Here is a 14,941-nt window from a genome sequence, read left to right as displayed (position 1 = left end):
AACGTAAACTTGTGCATTTATGGATGATGTAATGACAGCCATCTCCCCAGTGCCTTACCTGACATGCAGCCACCATGACTATGGAAATTTACATGTTCTCTTCAGGCAGTCATCTTATAAATCTCACTGGAACGGCACCAAACAAAGTTCCAGCATCATCACCTTGCCCAATGCAAGATTCGAGATTCATCACTGAATATGACTTTCATCCAGTCATCCACAGTCCCACGATTGCTTTTCCTTAGCCCATTGTAACCTTGTTTTTTCTGTTTAGGTGTTAATGATGGCTTTCATTTAGCTTTTCTGTATGTAAATCCCATTTCCTTTAGGCGGTTTCTTACAGTTCGGTCACAGACGTTGACTCCAGTTTCCTCCCATTCGTTCCTCATTTGTTTTGTTGTGCATTTTCGATTTTTGGAACATATTGCTTTAAGTTTCTGTCTTGAGCTTTGATGTCTTCTTTGGTCTACCAGTATGTTTGCCTTTAACAACCTTCCCATGTTGTTTGTATTTGGTCCAGAGTTTAGACACAGCTGACTGTGACCAACCACATCTTTTTGCAATATTGAGTGATGATTTACCCTCTTTTAAGAGTTTGATAATCCTTCTCCCTTGTTTCAATTGACATCTTCTCGTGTTGGAGCCATGATTCATGTCAGTCCACTTGGTGCGACAGCTCTCCACAGATGTGATCCCATCCTTTTTAGATGCAGACTAACGGCAGATCTGTATTTTGATGCAGGTGTTAGTTTTGGGGATGAAAATTTACAGGGTGATTCCATAATTTATTCCTCAGAATTGAGTGATTCCACATTTTTTTTTCCCTCTGCTTGATCTAAAAAAGTAACCGTTACTGACTGCCACAATTATTTTTCCTGATTTCTTATAGTGTTCTTAAAGCCAGAAAGTTGCCATTTGAAATGACTTTAGTTTTGTGTCATGTCTGTGATCTGCTTTTTTTCTACAAAATTAAACAACTGAATGACATCCTCCGAGGCCGGTGATTCCATAATTATTGCCAGGGTTGTATAAGCAGGCTCTGATTATAAGACAACTTTTAGTGCCAGTTTGAGTTCCTGAACCATCGATCAACTACAGACCTGATCGCTTCTCATCAGACTGAGGTGAATATGAGAATCCACTGTAGTTGTGGTTTGATAAACCTGAAATCCAGAACCGGTGGCCAAAATACACATCTGGTTTTGCCACAGCGGCTCCAGTACAGGTCCGGAGATCCCGGATCTGTACACAGGTTTAAACTGAAATGGAGAATCAACAGGTTCACTATTTGAAACTTTTTAATCACTGTTGACTGTAGAATTAACAGGAAGCCAATGAAGAGAAGCCAATATGGGTGAGATATGCTCTCTCCTTCTAGTCCCCGTCAGTACTCTAGCTGCAGCATTTTGAATTAACTGAAGGCTTTTCATGGAACTTTTAGGACAACCTGATAATAATGAATTACAAAGTCCAGCCTAGAGGAAATAAATGCATGAATTAGTTTTTCAGCATCACTCTGAGACAAGACCTTTCTAATTTTAGAGATATTGCGTAAATGCAAAAAAGCAGTCCTACATATTTGTTTAATATGCACATTGAATGACATATCCTGATCAAAAATGACTCCAAGATTTCTCACAGTATTACTAGAGGTCAGGGTAATGCCATCCAGAGTAAGGATCTGGTTAGACCCATGTTTCTAAGATTTGTGGGGCCAAGTACAATAACTTCAGTTTTATCTGAGTTTAAAAGCAGGAAATTAGAGGTCATCCATGTCCTTATGTCTGTAAGACAATCCTGCAGTTTAGCTAATTGGTGTGTCCTCTGGCTTCATGGATAGATAAAGCTGGGTATCATCTGCGTAACAATGAAAATTGAAGTAATGCCGTCTAATAACAGAACAAGCACAGAGATGAGTCCACTATTTGAGGCCATAAGAAGATCATTTGTAACCTTCACTAATGCTGTTTCTGTACTATGATGAATTCTAAAACCTGACTGAAACTCTTCAAATAGACCATTCCTCTGCAGATGATCAGTTAGCTGTTTTACAACTACCCTTTCAAGAATTTTTGAGAGAAAAGGAAGGTTGGAGATTGGCCTATAATTAGCTAAGATAGCTGGGTCAAGTGATGGCTTTTTAAGTAATGGTTTAATTACTGCCACCTTAAAAGCCTGTGGTACATAGCCAACTAATAAAGATAGATTGATCATATTTAAGATCGAAGCATTAATTAATGGTAGGGCTTCCTGAGCAGCCTGGTAGGAATGGGGTCTAATAGACATGTTGATGGTTTGGAGGAAGTAACTAATGAAATTACTCAGACAGAACAATCGGAGAGAAAGAGTCTAACCAAATACCGGCATCACTGAAAGCAGCCAAAGATAACGATACGTCTTTGGGATGGTTATGAGTAATTTTTTTCTCTGATAGTTAAAATTTTATTAGCAAAGAAAGTCATGAAGTCATTACTAGTTAAAGTTAAAGGAATACTCGGCTCAATAGAGCTCTCACTCTTTGTCAGCCTGGCTACAGTGCTGAAAAAAAACCTGGGGTTGTTCTTAGTTTCTTCAATTAGTGATGAGTAGTAAGATGTCCTAGCTTACGGAGGGCTTTTTATAGAGCAACAGACTCTTTTTCCAGGCTAAGTGAAGATCTTCTAAATTAGTGAGACGCCATTTCCTCTCCAACTTACGGGTTATCTATCTGCTTAAGCTGCGAGTTTGTGAGTTATACCACGGAGTCAGGCACTTCTAATTTAAGGCTCTCTTTTTCAGAGGAGCTACAGCATCCAAAGTTGTCTTCAATGAGGATGTAAAACTATTGACGAGATACTCTATCTCACAGAGTTTAGGTAGCTACTCTGCCCTGTGTTGGTATATGGCATTAGAGAACATAAAGAAGGAATCATATCCTTAAATCTAGTTACAGTGTTTTCTGAAAGACTTCTAGTGTAATGAAACTTATTCCCCACGCTGGGTAGTCCATCAGAGTAAATGTAAATGTTATTAAGAAATGATCAGACAGAAGGGAGTTTTCAGGGAATACTGTTAAGTCTTCTATTTCCATACCATAAGTCAGAACAAGATCTAAGATATGATTAAAGTGGTGGGTGGACTCATTTACATATTGAGCAAAGCCAATAGAGTCTAATAATAGATTAAATGCAGTGTTGAGGCTGTCATTCTCAGCATCTGTGTGGATGTTAAAATCGCCCACTATAATTATCTTATCTGAGCTAAGCACTAAGTCAGACAAAAGGTCTGAAAATTCACAGAGAAACTCACAGTAACAACCAGGTGGACGATAGATAATAACAAAACTGTTTTTGGGACTTCCAATTTGGATGGACAAGACTAAGATCAAGCTTTCAAATGAATTAAAGCTCTGTCTGGGTTTTTGATTAATTAATAAGCTGGAATGGAAGATTGCTGCTAATCCTCCCCCTCGGCCCGTGCTACGAGCATTCTGACAGTTAGTGTGACTCGGGGGTGTTGACTCATTTAAACTAACATATTCATCCTGCTGTAACCAGGTTTCTGTAAGGCAGAATAAATCAATATGATGAATTATTTATCATTTACTAACAGGGACTTAGAAGAGAGAGACCTAATGTTTAATAGACCACATTTAACTGTTTTAGTCTGTGGTGCAGTTGAAGGTGCTATATTATTTTTTCTTTTTGAATTTTTATGCTTAAATAGATTTTTGCTGGTTATTGGTGGTCTGGGAGCAGGCACCATCTCTACGGGGATGGGGTAATGAGGGGATGGCAGGGGAGAGAAGCTGCAGAGAGGTGTGTAAGACTACAACTCTACTTCCTGGTCCCAACCCTGGATAGTCACGGTTTGGAGGATTTAAGAAAATTGGCCAGATTTCTAGAATGAGAGCTGCTCCATCCAAAGTGGGATGGATGCCGTCTCTCTAACAAACTAGGTTTTCCCCAGAAGCTTTGCCAATTATCTATGAAGCCACCTCATCACCTCATGCCCTAAGAGTTCTGGGATAGGCTCCAGCCCACTGTGACCCTCAAACGGAGTGAGCGTGTATAGAAAATGGTGGATGTCAGTCAGTCCCTGTGTTTGTAGGCATGGTCCTGTCACCTGGTGTTCCTCACAAAGGTTTGTCATCACAATCACCTCACCTGCTGCTTGTCATCTCGTTACATTAAGTTTGTCACTGTTCTGTCTTGTTTTGCTGGATTATTCTGGTCCATCTGATCCTGTTTATGGTATTAGCTCTGGTTCTGATCATTTCCTCTTGCTACTGTGCTGCTGACAACTCTCTTCCCTTGTTCCTGATCATTTGAACTGTTCCCCAGTATTTGACCCACTATGTTAGCTTCTGCCAGGGTAAAAATAAACTCTACTTTTCACTTTTGTTTTGTCACTGTCTACATTTTTAGGTTCAACACTCACAATCATAAAACCTCTTGCCATATAGGTGGATCAAATACGTTCTTTTGAATTGGTATTTCTGCATACGCACGAAAAACCATTGATTTGGAAATCGGAGGTATCAACTCATCCAAGCCTCCAATGTTAATTTCAAGAAACATTGTGAATGTGGACACATTACATATATTAAGTTTCTGGTCATATCTGGCCCTGGCTGGTGGCAGGAGTTCACCATAAATGCTGGTATGAAGTCATGATGCCACTGTTGCCCACTTGTTGTTGTAGCTTACAATGGCAGCCCTCTCCTGGCGACCAAAGCAGTAACAACCAAATTCAGGCGCATGGTGTGTAGGTCCCAAGTCTGGAAAAATGAAGAAGAAATGTGAACGTGAGAGTGGGACTTTGAACACTGGCACCATGAGTGGTAACGAGAGCACTTTGGCTGAAATGATGGAGAGAAGAAAGTTAGATCTGCTGTGTGTTGAAGAGAACAATAGAAGTAGGCCAGGAACATCAGGTAAGTTCAAGTCAAGTCTCAGAACGGTGCTGGTGCCACACTGCTGCAACACACAGAACCACCTGACAAATATCCTGAACTCAAACGGACAGACAGATTTCCTTCAGACCTGGTGGAGTGTTATTCTGATAGATATCTAGAGGTGATTAGATTTCAGAGTAGTTTGGACATAGGTCAAGGAGAACATTGTCTGAAAACACTTCTTTTTTTTCCCCAGTATAATATTTTTGATTAATTGTAATGAATAACTTCATTGGAGTCATATACAGAGTCAAATATCCACTACAGGGCAGTGCAGTCAGTTCATGGTTATTTCTGGTTATATATTTTGAATGGCATTTTTTCCAATATTGATCACTGACGTCATAGAGGGCCATAGATGTTTTTAAATCGTCATAATATGTGAACATGAAAGGTGTCAAAGGTACAAAATATTTTATTACATTATACTGTCCTCTCAATATTCATGGTATTTACCTAAAATGAAAACTAAACCCAAAGCTTTATTGCTTATTATTATCATTTTATCTCATCATTTCAGTTACGACAAAACCATCCAAGCAAAAAGCAAACACTTACATAGAAATCCCACAGTCAAATAAAGAAAAGAAAAAATGTCCTTTTTTTATTATTTCTGGCGCTGTTGTTGGACTGATGAAGAATAAAACTTGAGTTTTTTCTAAAACTAAACCCAAACCCTGAGCTATGGGGGTGACGTCATCACCGTGCGACGGCTGAGCGCAGCGTTTCACGCCATGGCTGAAGCGAGTATGTTTTTATTTTTCAGTGATTATCTGCGTCCATCTGTTTTTTTGTTAACTGATACTTTGCTTTTTCGAGTCGTTTCACGAGACATCATGTTACGGATTATGTCGGGAAGTATATTTTGAAAAGCTGCGATAGAAAATACAGTTTATATTGATCAGTTTGGAGGTTTTTTTAGTTTTTTTGAACAGCTGCTGAGGAATAAAGTTTGTATTTTCATCATTAATAACGGCACGGCGCCCAGTCTATATGAAACTTTATTATTTGGGTGTTAATGACGTGCAGTGACTTTGTTTTTGCCCTCAGGTCTAAAAAGTGATCAAGTTAGTCCCTGAGTATCTGTTGAAAAAGAGGAAATCTTACCAGGCCATCAAAGCCACGCAGGCAAAACTCGCTCTGCTGGAAAAAGGAAGGTAAGTGTCCATTCTGGGGGTGTGCAGTGCAAACCAGAAATGGTCTTTTACCATTCATCAAAAAAAAAAAAAAAAGGACAGGAATCCTAGTTTTCTCCTGTAGCACTGCCAGAGTTTGTTTATATATATATGGAGTTCTTCTACATTCCAGTGACAGTCAGGAAATTCATCAAGGCATATTATGGTGCTTTCCACATGAGGTTCTCTACAGTTGAGTACACCACCAAGTGGCAGGCGTTAGAGGTAGGCATACCTATGGGATGCACCATTTCCCCACTTCTGTTTGTGCTGGCGATGGAGATGTTGATCAGAGGGGCGGAGCGGGTGGCACCTGGAGTCAGGCTGGCAGATGGCATCATAATGCCCCCAATGAGGGCATTTATGGATGATATCACTGGCTTGATTGAAGTGGAAGAGAGAGCAAGAGCATTACTGCAGCTTTTGGATGCTGATGGACTGGGCACGGATGAAGTTTAAGCCTAAGAAAAGCAGAAGTCTCTCCTTGGTAAAAGGCAAGCCTAAGAGTATCCACTTTGAGATTGCTGGTGGGAAAATTCCCACAGTCAATGACGAACCAGTCAAGAGTCTCGGAAGGTGGTACTCCCTCCCACTGACAGACAAGTACAGAGGTGGTGAGGTGCAGGAACAGCTAGAGGCAGGACTGAAGGTAATAGATGGTTGTGGCTTACCTGGTAAGTTTAAGGTATGGTGCTTCCAGTTTGGCTTTCTGCCAGGATTCTCTGGCCGCTCCAGATGTATGCTGTCACAATGACCAAGGTGGAAGCTATGGAGAGATCAGTGAGTAGCCACATTAGGAGGTGGCTTGGAGCACCAAGATCATTGACCAATGTGGCCCTGTATAGCTCATCAGCAAAACTCCAGCTACCTACAACCTCCTGGTTGAAGAATTTAAGGCAGCAAAGGCCCGGGTGTACCTCATGCTGAGGGACTCCAAGGATCCCTTCATCAGGGATGCTCAACCAGACATGGAGTGTGGTAGGAAATGGGTTGTGGCAGAGACAGTGGACCAGGCAGAGAATAACCTCAGACTGAAGGATTGTTGGTGCTGTACAAAGGGACAAGGTGGTATTGGTTGGAGAGAGAACAACTGGTGGTCAAAGCAGAATGGGAGGGATAGAAGAGGTATGGTGATAGAAGAGATGAGGAGGATGGAGGAGGAGAGTCGGGCGGTGAGGGCAGTTGGCCAGGCGCAGCAGGGTCCTGGACCACATGGGAGGATGCTTCGACCGTAGAATCAGTTGGTCCAACCTGTGGTCCATGGATCCACTCGGCATTAGCTTTCTGCTGCGCTCAGTGTACGACCTTCTGCCAACCCCTGTCAACCTGCAGAAGTGGAAGTTGTTTGAGTCCAATGCATGCGTCATGTGGAAAGAGGGTACATTGGAACATGTCCTTGCCGGTTGTGGTTCATCATTACAGATGTAACATGGCGACACAATCAAGTCCTCAAGATTCTTGTGGATGCCCTGAATACACAGTGTGAAGCAACCAGCTTCAAAAGCCCTGTCGGGAGATTCCATTCGTGAAGGCTGGTGCTACGGTCAGGAAAAGGCTTAAACAGGACACTGCGACCTCTGTTGGTGCACTGAGACAGTGGAGCATCCAGGCGGACATTGGGAAGGCTTTAGTCTTTCCACACCACATAGCAGTCACCACTCTGCGGCCGGATATAGTACTGTGGTCGGATGATGCAAAGGCTGTCATGTTGGTTGAACTAACAGTATCATGGGAGACCAACATGGAATTGGCATATGAGAGAAAACTGGCCAGGTACAGTGAGCTTAAGGGACAGTGTGAAGATTGAGGTTGGAAGTGTTCTGTCTACCCAGTAGAAGTTGGTTGCAGAGGCTTTGTGAGGCCCTCTACCATCAGGTTTTTGACTGACATTGGTTTGCCCCGAGGCTGAGGAGGGCCACTGTGACCAAGCTCCAGGAGGCAGCTGAGTCTTCATCTGCATGGATCTGGAATAAGGGCCGGGAGCCCTAGTACCTAGTTCTTGAGCTGAGTTGTTGCCGTCACCCACCAGGTGGCACCCTTTGGGTACTGCTGGGGCCGCCCATACATGTCGTCTCCTACTGGAATAAGCCCCGAAATGAGGTATGGGTTCCAGCTGAGGATGGTGGGTGATAAGCAGGGAATTTAATTCCCTGTATGACTGTATATATAGATATAGATATCTTAGATAGAAGATATATCCTGTGACGACATGAATCTGGTCACGTGGTTTTGTGATGGCTCTGGAAGCGTACAAAACCTTTGTTGTAGGTTAGCATGGAGAAATACCTTGCTTTTGCGGTACATCTAGGTTTGAACGTATTCAGAGACTGCTGAATCGTTTCCTGAACTCAAAGATGCCATACTTTCTCTTCGTGGTATCAATTTACGCGCTTTCTTGCCAACCACATCATACAAGTGCTTGTGACTTAATGCTTTGTAAACAGAAGTACCACTATATACCATGTACCATATAAGTACCTTATATCCACTATACATATATATATTTTGTGTGTGTGTGTATATGAGTTGCTTTCTGTAGCCGTATTTGGTTGCCTGCTACAGAAGTAACGCTTTCCGTCTTGCCCTTGACAAAAACTGACTGTTTAAAATATGGTGCTGCTTTTATTCTGTGCATTTTGTCTGCGTGAAGATGCACATTGTGGCTGTGCGATGTGTATGAGCTACCAAATTTTCTGGGGTATAAGTCACACTTGTTAAAAGTTGTCTCTGAAGAGGAAATGCCCAAATATATGTAACACATTTTCTGTATTAATCAGATCATTAATTTTGGATTTTTGTACATTGCTGTATGTACTATTGTTACTGGCATTTATTCTTTTATTAGTTTGTTTAGTACTTTTATTCCTGAGAGAGTCCATATAAATATTTATCATTTATTATAAGGGGTTAGTGTTTTGTTTTTGTTTTGTTTTTTCCTCAGTCACATTATACATGGCGTATAAGTGGCAGCATCTCCCACACTTGTACAAAAAAAGCAACTTATACTCTGAAAAATCAGTACTTACATTTGAAATCAGGTAGTTAAAGTATTTTTAAATTTTCACCTAAAAGTGAGCCACATGTTTAACCGGAACACAGACTTCTGACCAATAATATACAAGAAAGAATCAGCACTTAATTATGTGTCTTATAAGTAAAAAAAATAAAATAAAAAGGCCAGACTGAGATTTTCTTCAACACTGGAACTGCAGTAAAGCAGACGTCATGTGACCACTTTCTTTGTACTTTTTTGTATTTGTATTCCACTCCAGGTATCAAAAGGAAAACCGTTGAAGTTTAAGCGTTTAGAAGATTTCTTGAAAGACAGCCACAGGAAACATCGTGATGACACGCATCCGAAGAGCTGAGCACAGACCGCCGCCCCCCTCCCACCCCTAAGAACAAGCTGGCGTTTGCCGTCCGGATCAAGAGTGAGTCGTTTCACTCAACTGAGGTTCTGTTGTTGTTGTGTGTCGTTTTCTTTTTGTTTATGTCTGTTGTTCGTTTCTTTTTGTTTATGTCTGTCTGTTCGTTTCTTTGTCTTTTGTTTATGTCTGTTTGTCTGTCGGTTTCTTTGTCTGTTTGTTTATGTCTGTTTGTCTGTCGGTTTCTTTGTCTGTTTGTCTGTCGGTTTCTTTGTCTGGTTTGTCTGTCGGTTTTCTTTGTCTGTTTGTTTATGTCGGTTTCTTTGTCTGTTTATCTTCTGTCTGTCAGTAAGTCATTTGTTTGTGTGTTCTGAGGGCTGTTTAAGTCGTTGGGCAGATTACTGACTCAGGTGGATTCATGAGTTTAATGTAATCATGTGATTGAGATTAGCTGCTTAGTGTGACTGTGTTCAATTCCTGCTGCCAAGAAGTGGCTTTACTTTTGTGTGAATAAGTTCACAGTCCGACAATGCACAGTGCATCCAACCGACAGGAGGATGGAGGTTACGCTACCTGCGTGTGTGTTTGGGGGTACATTTTTTGAACTTGAACTTATTTATTTGGCACACAATTCGTCAATAACAAGACTGATATACAAGACAATTCCACAGTGACGTGTGACCAAAAAGGGGTGAGCAGAAGCAAGGCTTATAAAGCCCACCCCCTATATCATACATACATACATACATATATATATACACATTACCTACCCCCAGCAAGCACACAGGCGAGAGTGGTAAGGAAAAACTCCCTCTGATGTATTGAGGAAGAAACCTCAAGCAGACCAGACTCTAAGGGGTGACCCTCTACTTAGGCCATGATACAATACATTTAACAACACAAACTCAAATCCCATTATCATAAACATATCAAGTGAACACCGTGTCTTGGTCTACCATATTTACATACATATGCAGTATACACACACCATACACCTTCACATACATACATAATTACACACACACACATACATATTCATATCTTGAAAACATCATTTTTTATATTGATTTTTAAACTGATTGATATTTGGACATGTTTGAGGTCATCCGTCAGGTTATTCCATAATCTAGGGCCACACATGGAGACACAGAAACCTTTCCTGGTCGTCCGAGCACCAGCAATTTTAAAATGATAGAAGCCCCGTAAATTATATTTTCCTTCTCTCTCAGTAAAATATTCTTGAATTCTAAATGGCACTTCTTTATTTTTCACTTTGTGCATTAATTGAACAAAATCATCATTAAGTTTTAATATTTGAGATTTAATGAACAGTGAGTTGGTGTGGTCTCGATAACCTGCATTATGAATTGTCCTTAATGCTCTTTTTTGAAGAATGAATAATGATTGCAATGTAGTTTTGTAATTGTTGCCCCAAACGTCAGTGCAATAAGTCAAGTAGGGCAACCAATGAACAATAGAGAGTATGTAGTGCTCTGCAATCAAGAACATACTTTACTTTATTTAATACTGCAATACTTTTTGATACCTTCGTTTGAATATGCTGAATATGAGCTTTCCAATTAATTTTTTCATCAATAATGACCCTAAAAACTTATTCTCTTTGACACGGTTCTATGTTACCCCATGTATATGTAACTGAATTTGTATGTCCTTTTTTATAATTTCCAAATAACATCCATTTAGTTTTAGACAAATTTATGATAATTTGTTATATCAAACCATGTCCTTATAACTTTATCATTTCTGTTCCTAAATCAGATAATAGGTGTTGCAAGATTTTCCCCCTGAGCAAAAAGGTTTGTGTCATCTGCAAAGAGAACAGTTTTAATCATATCGGAGACTTTGCATAAATCATTAATATATAAAATAAATAATTTTGGGCCCAACACAGAACTTGTGGTAGCCCACAAACGATGTCCAGATATGAAGAACAGTATTCCCCGAGTTTAACAAACTGCTATCGGTTTGTAAATAGCTTTTAATAATCCACTCAGAGCAACTCCTCTGATCCCATACAGTTCCAACCTTTTGAAATACACGCAACAAAAAATATAAAAACAACACTTTTTGGTTTTGCTCCCATTTTGTATGAGATGAACTCAAAGATCTAAAACTTTTTCCACATACACAATATCACATTTCCCTCAAAATATTGTTCACAAACCAGTCTAAAATCTGTGATAGTGAGCACTTCTCCTTGCTGAGATAATCCATCCCACCTCACAGGTGTGCCATACCAAGATGCTGATTAGACACCATGATTAGTGCACAGGTGTGCCTTAGACTGCCACACAATAAAAGGCCACTCTGAAAGGTGCAGTTTTGTTTTATTGGGGGGGGATACCAGTCAGTATCTGGTGTGACCACCATTTGCCTCATGCAGTGCAACACATCTCCTTCGCATAGAGTTGATCAGGTTGTCAATTGTGGGCCTGTGGAATGTTGGTCCACATCCTCTTCAATGGCTGTGCGAAGTTGCTGGATATTGGCATGAACTGGTACACGCTGTCGTATACGCCGGTCCAGAGCATCCCAAACATGCTCAATGGGTGACATGTCCGGTGAGTATGCCGGCCATGCAAGAACTGGGACATTTTCAGTTTCCAAGAATTGTGTACAGATCCTTGCACAATGGGGCCGTGCATTACCGGCTGCAACATGAGGTGATGTTCTTGGATGTATGGCACAACAATGGGCCTCAGGATCTCATCATGGTATCTCTGTGCATTCAAAATGCCATCAATAAAAGGCACCTGTGTTCTTCGTCCATAACAAGATGCCTGCCCATACCATAAACCCCACCGCCACCATGGGCCACTCGATCCACAACACTGACATCAGAAAACCGCTCACCCACCCGACGCCACACACGCTGTCTGCCATCTGCCCTGGACAGTGTGAACCGGGATTCATCCATGAAGAGAACACCTCTCCAACGTGCCAAACGCCAGCGAATGTGAGCATTTGCCCACTCAAGTCGGTTACGACGACAAACTGGAGTCAGGTCGAGACCCTGATGAGGACGACGAGCATGCAGATGAGCTTCCCTGAGATGGTTTATGACAGTTTGTGCAGAAATTCTTTGGTTATGCAAACCGATTGTTTCAGCAGCTGTCCGAGTGGCTGGTCTCAGACGATCTTGGAGGTGAACATGCTGGATGTGGAGGTCCTGGGCTGGTGTGGTTACACGTGGTCTGCGGTTGTGAGGCTGGTTGGATGTAGTGCCAAATTCTCTGAAACACCTTTGGAGACGGCTTATGGTAGAGAAATGAACATTCAATACACGAACAACAGCTCTGGTTGACATTCCCTGCTGTCAGCATGCCAATTGCACGCTCCCTCAAATCTTGCGACATCTGTGGCATTGTGCTGTGTGATAAAACTGCACCTTTCAGAGTGGCCTTTTATTGTGGGCAGTCTAAGGCACACCTGTGCACTAATCATGGTGTCTAATCAGCATCTTGATATGGCACACCTGTGAGGTGGGATGGATTATCTCAGCAAAGGAGAAGTGCTCACTATCACAGATTTAGACTGGTTTGTGAACAGTATTTGAGGGAAATGGTGATATTGTGTATGTGGAAAAAGTTTTAGATCTTTGAGTTCATCTCATACAAATGGGAGCAAAACCAAAAGTGTTGCGTTTATATTTTGTTGAGTGTAGTATATTGTGATCAGTTGTATCAAAAGCCTTTCTTAAGTCAATAATAAACCCTGCAACTATTACCCTTTGGTCCACATGTTTATTGATTCTCTTCTATGGAATCTAGCAATGCCAGTGTCGTGGACCTTTTTGCTCTGAAACCATATTGACTTTCATCAAGCAAGTTGTGTCGATCTATAAATTTATCCAGTCTGCTGTTATAAAGTTTTTCCAGTATCTTTGAAAATTGTGACAGTAGAGACACAGGCCTGTAGTTAGTAAAAAGATGCTTGCTGCCAGATTTGAATAAAGGTATCACTTTTTGCCATTACATACTGTTAGGAACAATCCCAGTTTGAAATGATTTGTTAAGATATATGATAATGGTTTTGCAATTTCAGTAATTATTCGCTTTACTAAGAACATATGTACTCATTATGATCCGTTGACTTTTTACTTTTACATGTACTAACTATGTTAATAATTTCCCTTTCATCTACTGGGCTGAGAAACATTGTGTGTGGATTTCTAGCAATTAACTGCTGATTTTCCCTTGTACTGTGTGGGATTTCAGCTGCCAGATCTGGCCCAACATTAGCAAAAAATTTATTGAAACTATTCACTACTTGGCTCATGTTATATTCGTCTTTGTTGTCATAAGTAAAGTATGTTGGATAGTTATTTGATTTGGGTTTATTTGCTATAATACTATTCAATATTTTTTTGTACATAATACATGGTGCACACTTGATACTTACACCATAGGTATCCTTTGGGCAGTCAATGAGCTGGTTAGAGTTAAGTATTTTGTGCATACATTTGCATATTAATGAGTGGACTTTTTTTTCCTAACAGCCATTACTATAGAATGCTTAATGACAGAGACTTTATAGTTTAATATATTAATCTCGTATTTACTCTTATTTATGTACAGGGGTGGTGGTCAAGCGGTTAGTGCACTTGGTTTCAGTGCGGAAGGTTTGCGGTTCAAACCCCACTCCTGCCACATTTCTCCATGTAATGTGGAGTTGTGTCAGGATGGACTCCGGCATAAAACTGATATCATCATGTCAATCTGGTCAACATCTGTCCCATGTTCTGAAGGCAAAAGAGGGTCCAACCCGGTACTAGCATGGTGTACCTAATAAAGTGGCAAGTGTCTGTCTGTCTATCCATCCATCCAGTCAGCCATTGGAGACCAAAATTCCTCCACGGGGTATCTGGTTTATGCTCAACTATCCAGGAGGGACTCTGAGTAGAGCCGTTACTTCATCAAAAAGAGCCAGCTGAGGTTGTTCAGGCATCTGGTGAGGATGCCCCCTGGTGGTCTCCCTGAGAGGAGACCTTAGGGAAGACCTAGACCACACTGGAGGGGTTATATTTTCAACCCTTCAGGATTCCCAGGAAGACTTGGAGGACATGAACGAGGATAAGGAAGTGTGAGCTCAGCTGCTTGGTGTGCTGACATGGCGACACTGAAAATAAAGACAAAAATGTGTGTATCTGTGTGTGTGAGAGAGTGATGCTTATAGACAGATGTACTCAAAAATTAAGTATGGTCAGCAGAAGTGATGATGACAGATTGTAGGGAAACGCTTCCCTCTGTGCTTTATGCTGTACTTTTCTTTTCTTTGCATGCATGAGCACCTGAGCACCAGTTAGGTGCACCCCTGCTTATAGAAATCAACAGTTTTGATCCTTTCTACACCATACTTTGGTGTGCTGATAGCTTGGCTCCGTAAGAATGTATTTAAAATGTTTTATTACACATTTAACATAATCTTCACATTTTTGTTTTTGA

Source organism: Thalassophryne amazonica, chromosome 21, assembly GCF_902500255.1.
Source record: "Thalassophryne amazonica chromosome 21, fThaAma1.1, whole genome shotgun sequence".
Taxonomy (NCBI): domain Eukaryota; kingdom Metazoa; phylum Chordata; class Actinopteri; order Batrachoidiformes; family Batrachoididae; genus Thalassophryne; species Thalassophryne amazonica.
The sequence above is the reverse complement of the archived record's forward strand: the minus strand, read 5'-3'. Positions refer to the sequence as shown.